We start from the raw sequence: 14,648 nt of genomic DNA, 5'->3' as shown, positions 1-14,648 counted from the left end.
AAGGTTAGGAGATCGAGACCATCCTGGCTAACACCGTGAAACCCCGTCTCTACTAAAAATACAAAGAAATTAGCTGGGCACGGTGGCGGATGCCTGTAGTCCCAGCTACTCGGGAGGCTGAGGCAGGAGAATGGCATAAACCCGGGAGGCAAAGCTTACAGTGACCCAAGATCGTGCCACTGCATTCCAGCCTGGGTGACAGAACGAGACTCCGTCTCAAAAAAAAAATGAAAACATACACAATAACAAAATAATATTAATGCATGTTTTCACTTTTTAAAGAAAGGTGTGATTATGGAAACATGCTAATATACTTAATAGACATGTATACTTAATGTTGTTCATTTAGACATCTTTGTATTTGTAACAGAAATATGATAGTTTAGAAAGGATGTACCTTTGCAAATTTTATAAAATATATGACATTATTTAATATATAAGCGAGACATTTATATTCTGTACAACTTAGAGTAATATTCACTGAATCTCTCTCAAACCTGGTAAATTAAAGTCTATATGTATGTTCCTCTTACACAATTTAATGTTTTTGGCTAATTATCATTGATTTTTTTCACTAAGATGAAAATGTTGTAATATAGTCACTCTCTTGTATGTTGATGATAATTATAGCAAAGAAAAAAGGACACAGCTGTATTTGCCACTGCTTAGGTCTCAGAATATTATAGTGTAGCAAGCAGCTGAAATGAATTTTTAGCCTCTTTAGCTCACTTTTGGTTTTTAATTGATTACAGAAACCCATTGTAGTTCGTCAGTGATGCAATTCTGAATCTGGCCTGTGTTCTTAAGTTTTAACACGAATTGCATTTTGCTGTCATTCTAAATACTGGGTAAAATAACTTCCTTTGACGTTTTCCTCTAAAGTTCCCTGGATGCAACATATTTAGTTCTAACAATTCACTATATTATAAGGTAGAGATATTTGTAAAATGGGAGTATCCTACTTATTCAACAATCTCAACCATCTTGTTTTAAGCAAATTTGTTTAAAATTTCAAAATATTTTCTTAATTCATATACTTATACATTCACATTCTCTGCATGGGCACATATAACGTTTTGTGATGTGGGAAAATAAAAATAATTATGTTACTTGAGACAATGCTTTTCTAATTATCCATATATGTAAAGATGACTTAAATTAGATTTTTTATGTGATAAAAATTCCTCCCTTATAATGTTATTTTGAGAATAAAATAAATAGCATATGTAAATAATGTAGTACAGTGCATAGAAAATATTAAGTGCTCGAACATGTGAATTTCCTTCATCATATAATCTATCCCTCTAGTTAATTTTTCTTCCAGTAAATTATAACAACCAGGAATTAGCTAGCCATAAAAGCTGATATATTTAATGTTGATACTAAGGAAAAAAAGAAAAATATCTACATATATATTTACACACACACAATTCGTATTCAAAAGATCAATCTAAAATTACCTTTGTTAGATAAAATTAGGTTAAAAATAGCAGAAACAGACATTGTAAGAAAGATTCCTTTTTCAAAACTAAAATTCCTGGTCCCTAAAACTGACACAAACTATGTGTTTCAGTGGACCCCTAAATGTGGCTGAGCCATGGGTCTTGGGTCTTGGTTTGGGAACTGATAGTCTGCATTGAAATCTCACACACACACAGACACACACACACACACACACATACACACACACACACAGAAACAGAGAGAGAGAGAGAGAGAGAATATCTCCAAGTAATTCTTCGAAGTATTAAATCAACCCCTAGTATAATAATAGGACACATAAAAGACTAACCTGGTAGTTAAAATACTCTGGGTTAAAAAAATAAAGTAATCATTTCCATTTTATGTGGACTATTCAATATTATCTTGAGTTTTGAACCATAGAGGACAAAACAATGTAGAAGCTTTTTACTTATAAACTTTATCCTTTATTTTAAAACTTTGCACCTGAGAAAATACAAGTCAGTTTTGTCTTCCTTCTTTAAGAAGGCTTTTTCTTTTGCCTTTGTGATACCACTTCTGACTTGTGAATGAAGGGCTTTATAAGCAGCCTTTTGGAACCTAACTTGCTCATAAATAGAAAAATGTACCTTTGATCAAGTGCTGAAATATAATAGCATAGGAATTTTTAGAGTCCCTATCAATCCTGGCTTAAGAGAATACTGCATAACTTGAAACCTTAGATGACTGGGTTAAAATGTATGTCACAGTTATAGAAGTACTTTTGGTTCCAACATATCCTCTGCTGACGTTTCCTTGCTACTGTTATTGAGATGTCCAGAATTTTTGCCCTCTTGACCATTGGGAATTAATTCTTCTGGGTAATGATCTGAATTGCTATCCCTTTCCTCAGAGAAAATAATGATGATGACTACTGATTTTATAGCCATAAACTTTAAATGTTTTAGTTCACTTAATATTCACTATAATTGCATGGGTTTATTTTTTATTATTTCTTATTATCATAATCACTATCTTTACAGGTAAAGACATTGAGGTACACAGTGGTAAAGTAAATTGAGGTCACACAGCTACTAAGGGACACAGAGGGAATTTAAAATCAAGGACTTGGCTTTTGAGCTCTGCTCTTGCTGGCAGTAGATATCCAATTCCTATCAAGGCCATTCCTCTTTACATAGAATCTCATCTCAACTCTCCTGGTCACTTGGGAGCAGGTGAGGCAGAAACATTGACCATCTGCCTCTTCCATGTTCTTGGGACAGACAGACTGTGGTTCTGAAGCCTGACAGACCAGAGATGAAATTCCAGCTCTGCCACCTACTGGCTCTGTAATCCTGTTTATCTGTCAACTGGTTAATAAATATCATTAATTTACCCACTACAAGCTAGAAAACTGCTAGATGTACTAAAGACAGGACAGTGAACAACAGACTTGTATTTCTTCCCTCATTGAGTTTACAGTAACCTAAAAATGTGTAGCTTAATATAATTTTTATCTGTAAAAATGAACATTTATTCCTTGCAGAGCTATTTTAAGAAATGAATACAAGGATGTATAACTTCTAACATGGTGCTTTGGCATTTGATAAACCTTTCATTTTTTTTCCCTGCTCCTTTCTTACCTTGAAATAGTGGTAAACCCCTGAGCACTAGGTAAGGAAAATAAGTAATTACTGTTATTCTAACCCTGAGAATGGAAAGAAATCTTTTTCTACTCAAACCTCAGTATCTATGTTTTGCCAAACATTTCTAAATACTAGTATCTAAACAAAATTATTGTCAATATTACTAATATCTAAACAAAATTATTCTCACCGTGTAGGAATGTTTAAATTACTATTTTAATTGGTTATATATATTTGTTAGTGTTATACTTTTGCATAATCTCTACATGAACAAAATCAGAAACTAAGCTAAAGAATTAATTCTGATAATGTTTAGGTTAGTTGAATAATCCCCACTTGCTCTAAATAGTCTGGTCAATGTTTTGTGTAGAAAAACAAAACAAGTACATCAATATCACATAAATATGTACAATTTTTTAAATTAGGAAATGTCCCTGCTTCTATGTTTATCTGTCCATATTCCGTGTCTCTGTGTACTTCTGTATTTCTCTTTTTCTGTTTTCCATGACTGTGTCCCCTTTCTGTAGAGCCATAATATCCTTATCTATAATGCAATGAGACCTGGCAGAAGTAAAGAGGAGCAGCTGAAGCAGATGGCCAGTTCTTTGCTCTGTACTACTGTAGTGTTGCATGAAGATAAAGGATTCTTTTTGTTGTTGTTCTGTTGATGTGGTTGGGAGCAAGGGAAAATAAGGAAATTGGAGAGCAAGAACCCAGTAATAACGTAGGTACCTGGGGTTCATTTTGATTGGCAGTAAAGAAACATCAAGGTCCAATGTGGGACCTTGGGCTGGGAGACCTGTTCCTGGGAGGTAACTACACCTAAGCCCCAGATGATTGGGAGTTCAGAAGGTGATTGTGGTGCTCAAATATTTCAACTACGTCTCAGCTTAATTGAACCTCACTTGTAAAAACTGAATCATAGTTGAAGAGGTACAAAGCAGGATCACTGGCACTTAAACTAGGAATAACGGCGAGCAGTATGTTTTATAGCGTCTTCACAGAAAAAGAAAACTGCAATATAAAAAAAATGCTTGTAGAACCAGCTTATACATGTTTTTTTTTTTCCTGCAGTTCTATTGTTAAAGTTGCATCTGTATTTATATATTCAGGGACTTTACTGGTTAGCCTGCATTTTATCATATGCAACAAATTACTTATAATAAACAGTTCTTAGTAGGGACAAAAGAATGATCAGATGCATATTTGTTTTTATATAATTTTCACTTTATTGTTAATCTCTGTTTACAATTATAATACTAATGTCAATGATTTAAGATAATAGTCATATATTTTGTAACTTCAAAGATATGAAACTTGAAAAAGTACAAAATTACACTTAACTACATGGCATTTTATCATATAATTCTTTCTATGAAGATGTGTTTTATTAGTTGTGAAAGAGTCAGGTTGACTTCTAAGCTCTGCTTAACTTGGTTATTTTTAGAAATTAATCATCCTTGAAATGTTTATAACGCTTGCCAACCTAGGTAATTTGTAATATCTGCAGTAATATAACTATGTTTATAGTCAAATACATTATACAGAAAAATCTGTGTCATGGTAATGATATATGAGGTTACTGCTAACACATCCAACGCCATCCACTGGGTACTGAGATTTAAAATAGGTATTTTGTAAGCTAACTGCTCAATCGCTAATACCACAATGTAAGCTACAAACATGCATGGCTGGTAGCTTTACTTTATGTGTAAGAATTGGTTTAGAAACTTCCCCAAATACTCAGTATGCAGGTTGGCAATTGGAAAATAATTTTTTTTTTTTGCTTTTGTACTTGCAAAAGGTGTTACGTATGAATTTAATTGTAGTAATAATCTATGAGTGATGTGTACATATTTGGAGTAAAATAGCATTTTTCTATATTGAAATTTTATGTATTGTGACTATTTGAGGTGCTTGTAATTTATCCTACTTTTTATATTTCTTTGTCTGTGGTGGACTCTGACTTCTATAGGGTTGTTATTTTATACTTAAAATGTTGAACAAATTTAAAAATATTTGAATATACAATATAAAGTCATTGTTTTCTTATTCTTTGGATTACTATTTACTTTAATCCTCAGTGTAATTGGGTTATTTATAAATGAGTCATTTTTCTTTATATTGTCAAATTATAAGCATTCTTCATAAAAACATGTTTTTTGAAAAGACGGTAAGATATTGTTAGAAGACGTTTAGTTTTAAGAGATTTTTAGACTATATTTTCTAAGAATAGCTTTTAAATTTTTTATTTTTAAAATTTCAATTTTAAGTAAAAATTTCAAATATTGTTATTAGTAAAATATTTTTTATTAATACATAATATTTGTACATGTTTATGGGGGTACTTATACAGTATTTTGATACATGCATACAGTGTATAATGATCAAATTGGAGTACTTAGGATATTCGTCACTTCAACCATTTTTCATTTTTTTGTTTTGGGAATGTTTCAGATTTTCTGGGAGGCTATTTGCCTGGAGTTACCCACTTAAATTCTCATCTATTTTATGTTGAATCATGCACCATTTGTCTACCCTCATCACTTCAAATTCTCCAACCTCCTTTTTGTAAGACAGGGTCTCACTCTGTCACCTAGGCTGTAGTGCAGTGGCATAATCAGAGCCCACTGTAACCTCAACCTCCTGGGCTCAAGCAGTCCTCCCACCTCAGCCTCCCAAGTGGCTAGGACCACAGGCATGCGCCACCACACCTGGCTAATTTTTAAAATTTTTTCATAAAGTTGGAGTCTTGCTATGTTGCCCAGGCTGGTCTCAGACTCTAGACCTCCAGCAATCCTCCTGCCTTGACCTCCCAGAGCACTGGGATTACGGGTGTGAACCACTGTACCCAGCCCCCTTTTACTCATGTATTTGATTCCTCAAAGTAGTTCATTCATTCAGAATTTTTTTAAAAAAATAATTTTTAATCATTATGGATATTTAATAGTGCACATTTATGGGGTACATATAATATTTGATACAAGCATACAATTTGTAAGGATCAGTCACTCCAGGGTAATTAGGGTGTCTGTCATCTCAAATATTTTTATTTATGTGTGTTAGGAATATTACAATTCTACTCTTTTAGTTATTTTGAAATATACAATAAATTATTGTTGGTTATAGTCACCATATCTTGCTACTGAACACTAGATCTTATTCCCTCTACCTAACAGTATTTTTGTACCAACTAACCATCTTCTCTTCATCTTTCTCCTCTCCACTAATCTTCCCATCCTCTGGTAACCATCATTCTACTCTCTGTCTCCATTAGTTTAATATTTTTTTATTTCTCATATATTACTGATAACATGCGATGTTTGTCTTTCTATGTTTGGCTTAAGAATTTCATCACTTTTTTATAGCTGGATAAATTTCATTGTGTATGTGTAACCACATTTTCTTTATCCATTCATTCATTGATGGACACTTAGGTTGATTCCATATCTTGGCCATTGTGAACAGTGTTGCAATAAATATGGGAGTGCACATAGCTCTTCAGTATACTTATTTTCTTTCTTTTCCACATATACCCAGCAGTGGGATTTCTGGATCATACGGTAGTTCTTTTAGTCTTTTGAGGGACCTTCATGCTGTTCTCCACAGTGGCTGCACTATTTATATTCCCACCAACAGACAAAGGTTCCCCTTTCTCCACATCCTCACCAGCATTTGTTATTGCCTGTTTTTGGATAACAGCCATTTTAACTGTGGGAGATGATATTTCATTGTAGTTATAATTTGCACTTCTCTGATGATTAGTGATGTTGAGCATTTTTCATTTACCCGTTGGTCATTTGCATATCTTCTTTTGAGAAATGTCTATTCACATCTTTTGCTCATTTTAAAATCAGATTGATTTTTTTCCTGTTGAGTTATTAACCCTTGTCAGATGACAGTTTGCAAATATTTTCTTCCATTCTTGTGGGTTGTCTCCTCACATTTTTATTGTTATTATGACTATAAAAATTAATAATTGTCCATAGTTGAAACTTTATTTTTATAGGAGACCTGTATACTGGTGAATTGTATACAAAACAGCAAGGCAATTCATTGAGTTCTATTAGTTTTCAATTATTTCTTCCTAAGAAAATGATGAAGATGATTAAACTTTGGTAGCCAAGAAAAATTTCTATTTTTGGTCGAGTCTGAATTTTGTTGAGATTTTGGAAATCCTCTTTTTTATATTTTTATATCTTTGCTCAAATTATAAATATTGAGTCTTTCATTTTATTTCTGTAGATTGTTTTTTCTCTAATATGTTCTGCAAATTGCTGAATGCCTCTTTTAGTTCATCTCAAGAGTAATTCTATAGCTTTGCATCTCTCTATCAAATCCACATATTATATATTAGTGTCCTCTGGACTCACATCACATCTTTTAATTAAAAAAAAACAAACAAAAATGGAAATCAGCAGAGAACCTGGTGTTTTATATGGCAAGGATAATTAATGGTTAATAAATGTTGATACTGAATAGCTCCTGTAGTTTTCAGGAACTATAGAAGATGATGTCACCATATTTAGGAAGCACTGCTTACATGAAGCCCAGAAACTGAAGTTTACAGTATCATCTAATCTAAACTGCTTTAGAATCCTATATTGTATTGTCCTATTAAATGAAGTAGAAAGATCTTAAGCCTTAGAGTTTAACTCCAGTTCTATTACTTCCAAGATATATGGCCTTAAAGAGTTTAAATCACAGTTTATTTATTTGTTAAGTGAGTAATTAGGCCTACTTTGTTATAGTATGAGGATTAAATAAAATAATGTATTAAAAGGCCCTAATACAAAGCCTTACACATTTAATCCTGGCAGAATGGGGCCATTAAAACATACCTTTAGGATTTAGAACCAAAAAAAACCAAATGATCTGAATAGTAAGCAAAATTTAAAATACAACACCATCTTGGGGTCACTTACATTCCACAGTTCTTTTTCAAAGACTGCATTGTATATTCTTAATCCCCAGTGTGACAGTTTCTCTAATTATGAGTCTACACGTTTGTACACACATCCCATCATTATATTTAGGACTCGCCCACTGAACTGTAACTAAGTCTTTAATGAGTTACTAATGAACATCTTAAGCTTAGATCAGCATTCAAAGAAAAATGTTAAAGGGTGTTGAAAAGCTATTCAAAGTGCAATTCTGTCACTTTTAATTAGACTCTAAGCCCAATAAAATATCCTGTCATCACTCTTCTAAGTTTGAAAAAATTGAATAGTGAGTGACAGATACACCCTCACTTTGGTATCATTAGTTTTATGTGAAGTTAAAAAGGGTAAATTCAGTGACCTAAATTAGAGAAATCATGGTTTTGATTAAATGTAAAGATAAAAATAACGTGCAAACATAAAATAGCATTTTATAACATTTCATTCTTTTTCTTGGACTCAGATGACTTTAAAACAGATTGATTTTGTTGTTGTGTTGGAGAATAACAGATGATGTGAGGAAAAAAACCTAATGATTAGATATGTAGGTTAAAAACGTAAAAATAAAAAAAAACCCTCTGTATTTATAAAAGAACAAATAGTCTGCTTTCACTCATTACTGATTCTCTCCAAGCTGTTAGAGATATCACAAGAGTAGTAAACATAAACATTACCTGAATTAGATCAGAACTAATCTTTAGTAGAGCTCTCCATACAAATCGACAATGGTGGTGACAATTTAGCAATGATCATTTTTATTCTTTTTTTTCTCCTTTTGATAGGGAACTTGGTGAAACCATGCAGACCTTAAGGGCACATTATTTAATAATGAAGACAAATAATGCATAAAATTTAAAGCAACAAGCTGGTATGATGCTCTCCCTCCAGGGAACACTACACAATTGCTTAAAAGGAGGCCTTTTAGATTAGTTACAAAAGCTGGATTGTTGGAATAGCTGTGATAGCACAGATGTATTAGAGGTTACAGGCTGTTGGCAGGCTTTATGTTGTCCCTCTGCAGACAGATAAAAAACCACCATGTCGATTTTTAAAAGTAGGTGTCCAATAATAATCACATCCTATGTATACCACCAACATAACGTAATCGATCATTTTGACATTTGAGCCTTTTAACATATTTGCTGTCTTGTTAAACAGAATTTAGGCATTCATAGAAACTAATGGAAATTAAGATGTGATATGGTTTGGCTCTGTGGCCCCACCCAAATCTCATCTTGAATTGTACTTCTATAATTCCCACAGGTTGTGGGGGGGGGACTTTAAAACAGATTGATTTTGTTGTGTGTATGTGTTGAGAAGGGTGGATGGGTGGCAGAAATATCTTGCTACCATTAAAAAGCAAAACAGTTCTCATTCTTCTCAGCTGTCTTCAGAAATGCCAGTTATTATTTACTTAGGAGAGGGAGTTAGAACTCCCTAACAAAACAGACCTCTGTCAATATGTGGATCATTTTTGCTCATTTTGCCCACACATTAGTTACAATTGGCAGTATGATTAAGGCAGAGTGCCTCATTACTATAGTTGTAAAGATTTTTAAAGGAATAATTTACTTTACAACATTCTGAAAGTATAGTTGCCATACCATTAAAAAATTTATATTCTTGAGGAGAGGAGTAGAGGAAAAAAAAAGTCAATGTTCTCCAAATAACAAATTCTAAAGGTTTTTTGTTACCATGAACTTAAATTTTTTTGCATTATGTTTACAAGGAGGCTGGTGTTTGGAAAATCTTACTATTAGTTATCACTCCTCTTAAGGTACATAATATGGATTTTATTTGACTGGAATAAAAAAAATCATCCTTTTTGTCAGGAGCCAAATCTCTAATAAATTTATATCACTAACAGAAATCTCTACTTACTCATTTTTAGAAGTGTTTAAGGTATTTACATCACAGTATTACAATTTAGGCAACGATTATAAGGAAAGTCACTATTTTTCCCTTTATTGATAGAATATATAAAGTGTCAGCTATGAAAGCCAATTAAAAAGCAATCTTAAAAAGTTGGTTCTTTTGTTCTTTAACAAAATGAAATGTTTCCCTTTAGCTTTATTCACAGCCACGTGTTTGACTCTTTTACTATTCTCAGCGTGTTTTATAAAGCTTTTGTAACATAGTAGCTTAGTGTTCTGATAATGACTGTAATGAGTAAAAGCAGACTATTTATTCTTTCATAAATAGAGGTTTTAAAAAATTTTTTTAACCTACATATCTAAGCATATCTGGATCTTTTTTCCTCATGTCATCTGTTAAGTTATTTATTTTTATAATTTCAACAGTTATATTAGATTCAGGGGGTAAATGTACAGGTTTGTTACAGGAGTATATTGCATGACTCTGAGGCAAATGATCCTGTCACCCAGGGTAATGAGCATACTACCCAATAGGTAGTTTTCCGACCTTGGCCTCACTCTCCCTCTTAGTTCTCAGTGTTTATCGTTCTCATCTTGTATCAGTCCGTTTTCATGCTGCTGATAAAGACATTCCTGAGACTGGGAAGAAAGAGAGTTTTAATTGGACTTGCAGTTTCAGATGGCTCAGGAGGCCTCAGAATCATGGCGGGAGGCAAGAGCACTTCTTACATGGCAGCAGCAAGAGAAAAATGAAGAGGATGCAAAAGTGGAAACCCCTGATAAAACCATCAGATCTTGTGAAACTTATTCACTATTATAAGAACAGTGTGGAGGAAACCACCCCCATGATTCAAACGATCCCACGGGTTCCATCCCACAACCCGTGGGAATTATGGGAGTACAATTCAAGATGAGATTTGGGTGAGGCCACAGAGCCAAACCATATCACATCTTTTTTTTTTTTTTTTTTTTTTTTGAGACAGAGTTTCTCATTTGTTGCCCAGGCTGGAGTGCAATGGCACGATCTCGGCTCACCGCAACCTCCCCCTCCCAGGTTCAAGTGATTCTCCTGCCTCAGCCTCCTAAGTAGCTGGGATTATAGGCACCCGCCACCACTCCCAGCTAATTTTTGTATTTTTGGTAGAGACAGGGTCTTGCCATGTTGGCCAGGCTGGTCTTGAACTCCTGACCTCGGGTGATCCACCCGCCTCGGCCTCCCAAAGTGCTGGGATTACAGGCGTGAGCCACTGCGCCTGGCACATATCACATCTTAATGTCCATAAGTTTCAATGTTTTGCTTCCACTTATAAGTCTATATATGCAATCTTTGGTTTTCTGTTCCTGTGTTAATTCACTTAGGATGATGGCCTCCACTGGCATCCATGTTGCTGGAAAGGACATGATTTCATTATTTTTTATGGCTGCATAGTATTCTTCCATGCTGTGTGTGTGTGCGTGTGTATATATATATATAATTTTATTTATCCAGTCTACCATTGTTGAGCACTTGGGTTGATTCCATGTCTTTGCAATTATAAATAGTGCTGCAATGTATATACAAATGCATATGTCTTTTTGATAGAATAATTTATTTTCCTTTGGGTATATACCCAATAATGGGAATACTGGGTAGAATAATAGTTCTGGTTTTAGTTCTCTCCAATCTGCTTTCCATAGCAGCTGAACTAACTAGCATTTCCACCAACAGTATGTAAGCATCCCTTTTACTCCACGGCCTCGCCAGCATCTGTTATTTTTTGTCTTTTTAATAATAGCCATTCTGACTGGTGTGAGATGGTATCTTATGGAGGTTTTGATTTGCATTTCTCTGATGATGAGTGATATTGAGTGTTCTTTTTGTGTTTGTTGGCCACTTGTATGTCTTCTTTTGAGAAGTGTTTGTTCATGTCCTTCGCCTGCTTTTTAATGGGGTTATTTGTATTTTGCTTGTTGAATCATTTAAGCTCTCTGTAATATTAGACGTTTGTCAGATGCATAGTTTGCAAATATTTTCTCTCATTCTGTGGGTTGTCTGTTTACTCTGTTGATAGTTTCTTTTGCTGTGTGAAAGTTCTTTAGTTTTATTAGGTCCCACTTGTCAATTTTTGGTTTTGTTGCAAGTGTTTTTGTGGACAGTCATAAATTCTTTCTTAAGGCTGATGTCAGAATGATACTTTATAGGTTTGCTTGTAGGATTTTTATAGTTTAGGGTCTCACATTTAGAATTTTAATCCATCTTGATTTAATTTTTGCATATGCTGAAAAGTAAGGGCCTTGTTTCATTATTTTGCATACATGGCCAGCCAGTTATCCTAATACTGTTTATTAAATAGGGAGTCATTTCCCCATCGCATATTTTTTGTTGACCTTGTTGAAGATCAGATGGTTGTATGTGTGTGGCTTTATTTCTGGCTTCTCTATTCTGTTCTATTGTTCTATTTGTCTGTTTTGTATTAGTACCACACTGTTTTGGTCATTGTAGCCTTATAAGATAGTTTGACGTTTGGCAATGTGATGCCTCCAGCTTTGTTCTTTTTGCTGAGGATTGCTTTGGCTATTGGGGCTCTTTTTTGATTCCACAGGAATTTTACAATAGTTTTTTTCTAATTTTGTAAAAACTGACATTGATAGTTTGGTAGGAATAGCATTCAATTGGTAGAGTGCTTTGGGTGGGCAGTATGGCGATTCTAGCAATATTAATTCTTCTATCCATGTGCATGGAATGTTTTTCCATTTGTTTGTGTCATCTCTGATTTCTTTGAGCAGTGTTTTGTAGTTCTTCTCGTAGAAATCTTTTCACCCCCCTGATTAGATGGATTCCTAGATATTTTATTTTCTTGATGACTATTGCAAATGTGATTATGTTCTTGACTTGGCTCTTAGCTTGAATGTTATTGGTGTATACAGGTAGCTCATGCCTGTAATCCCAACACTGTGGGAGGGCAAGGTGGGCTGATCACTTGAGGTAGGGAGTTCAAGACCACCTTGCCAACTTGGCAAAACCCTCTCTCTACTAAAGATACAAAAAAATTAGCCGGACATGGTGGCGGGTGCCACCTCATTACCTTATCTCAGCTACTCGGGAGGTTGCAGTAGGAGAATCACTTGAACCCAGGAAGCGGAGGTTACAGTGAGCCGAGATCACATGCCACTGCACTCTCCAGCCTGGGTGACAGAGTGAGACTCTTGTCAAAAAAAAAAAAAATGCTACTGATTTTTGTATGCTGATTGTATACCCTGAAACTTTACTGAAGTTATTTATCAGGTCTAGGAGCTTTCTCCTGCCTTTAGGGTTTTCTAGATATAGAATCATGTTGTTAGCAAAGAGAGATTATTTGATTACTTCTTTTCTTATTTGAATGACTACAAAAGTTTATCTTACTATTTATTTTATTGTAACAAGTTATGTTTAGGAGAAAATTAATGAGGAACGTAGTCTGAAGTGTAATTTCTTGCCCACATCAGGCATACCAGTACTTTATGAAACAAGGTAGTCTAGAGAAGGAACCTGCTGAGTTAAATAAGATTTATAAGATTTAGGTATACCATAAAATTGGCTTCATCATACACGGGAGGACAATTTGTTACTACTTAGCTTAGCTGTTTTCTTATAAGACCCAGAATTGAAACAGATTTACCCCTCTGTGTTAGGACTTTCATGCTGCAATTTCTACATGATGGCATCTTTACTCAGGTGCTTGAATTGGATCTTTTATGACTATTGTTAGAGATTACTACCCAGCCTATAAAGAAATTATGCAGCTATCATATACACCTTAGGGAGAAATCAAGAAAGACATAATGTTTGATATGGCTAAAATGAAGGTGCTGTGGAAGAGAGCCTTTCAGGTATGCATAAGAAAGCAGGATTGAAAATGTGCCTTTATTTATAGAAAAGGAAATGAAAATAGTGGTCTCTTCTCTGCCCCCAACCCTTCTCTTTCTTTCCCTTTTATTATATATGTTGCAGTGAAGTTGGAATAGACATTTCAGTAGCAATCGGCCATTTGCTATTGTAACTTTTTATATAATTTCCAGCATTTACACAATACTTTCCTGTTAGCTAAAGAGTTTTGCACATAATAGCTCAGTGAATACTCAAAACAATCCAATGAGTCATAGGTAGTAGGACTGGTAATTTTCAGATGAAAAAATAGACTCAGAGCTCTGAATGTAATGATGCAATAATATATTTTAAGTGACTTTTGAGGAGAAACTCAACCCAAAATTTCTTAGCCATCTTGTGGAGGCTTCGTCCATAGGCATTTTTATAACCTACTGAGCATTTGCCTTATTTTATAGATCTATGATTTAAATTATAAATAAACAAACCAAAGTAGCATAATGAGATTGAGCTAGAATATAATAAAATAAAATAAGTAAATTTTTAAAATCTTCAATTAGGGAAGACAGCAATACTGTGTTTGTTTAAATCTTGGAAATAAAAAGGAACAAGATTTTGAGTATGTTTTAGTAGAGAATGGAAGGGAAATATTATGAAATGTGATTATCATTTTATATAGAGATAGAGAACTGTTTGGTAAAATTATGGAAAGAGTGATATTAGAAAGTGGTGAGATTTGGAAAGCCTGAGCAGTAAGGGAAAGGATTTCCTACTAGGAAGGATACTTTGTACAAAGGATTAGGCGGGTATATTCAGGAGGATAAGTATTCTCTTTCCAAGAGATACTACCATGGTGAATGACAGTGTAATATGTAGGCTAGAGTCGTAGCTATATTAGTGTACA

General features: G+C 34.1%; 1 protein-coding gene across 48 annotated transcripts in view; it reads left to right on the top strand.

Moving 5' to 3' along the window:
* The window catches only part of ADGRL3 (adhesion G protein-coupled receptor L3), an 860,164-nt gene that overhangs the window by 294,125 nt on the left and 551,391 nt on the right, over window positions 1–14,648 (top strand). The window lies entirely within an intron of this gene.

The sequence above is a fragment of the Gorilla gorilla genome, chromosome 3, assembly GCF_029281585.2.
Source record: "Gorilla gorilla gorilla isolate KB3781 chromosome 3, NHGRI_mGorGor1-v2.1_pri, whole genome shotgun sequence".
NCBI lineage: Eukaryota > Metazoa > Chordata > Mammalia > Primates > Hominidae > Gorilla > Gorilla gorilla.
The sequence above is the reverse complement of the archived record's forward strand: the minus strand, read 5'-3'. Positions and strand labels throughout refer to the sequence as shown.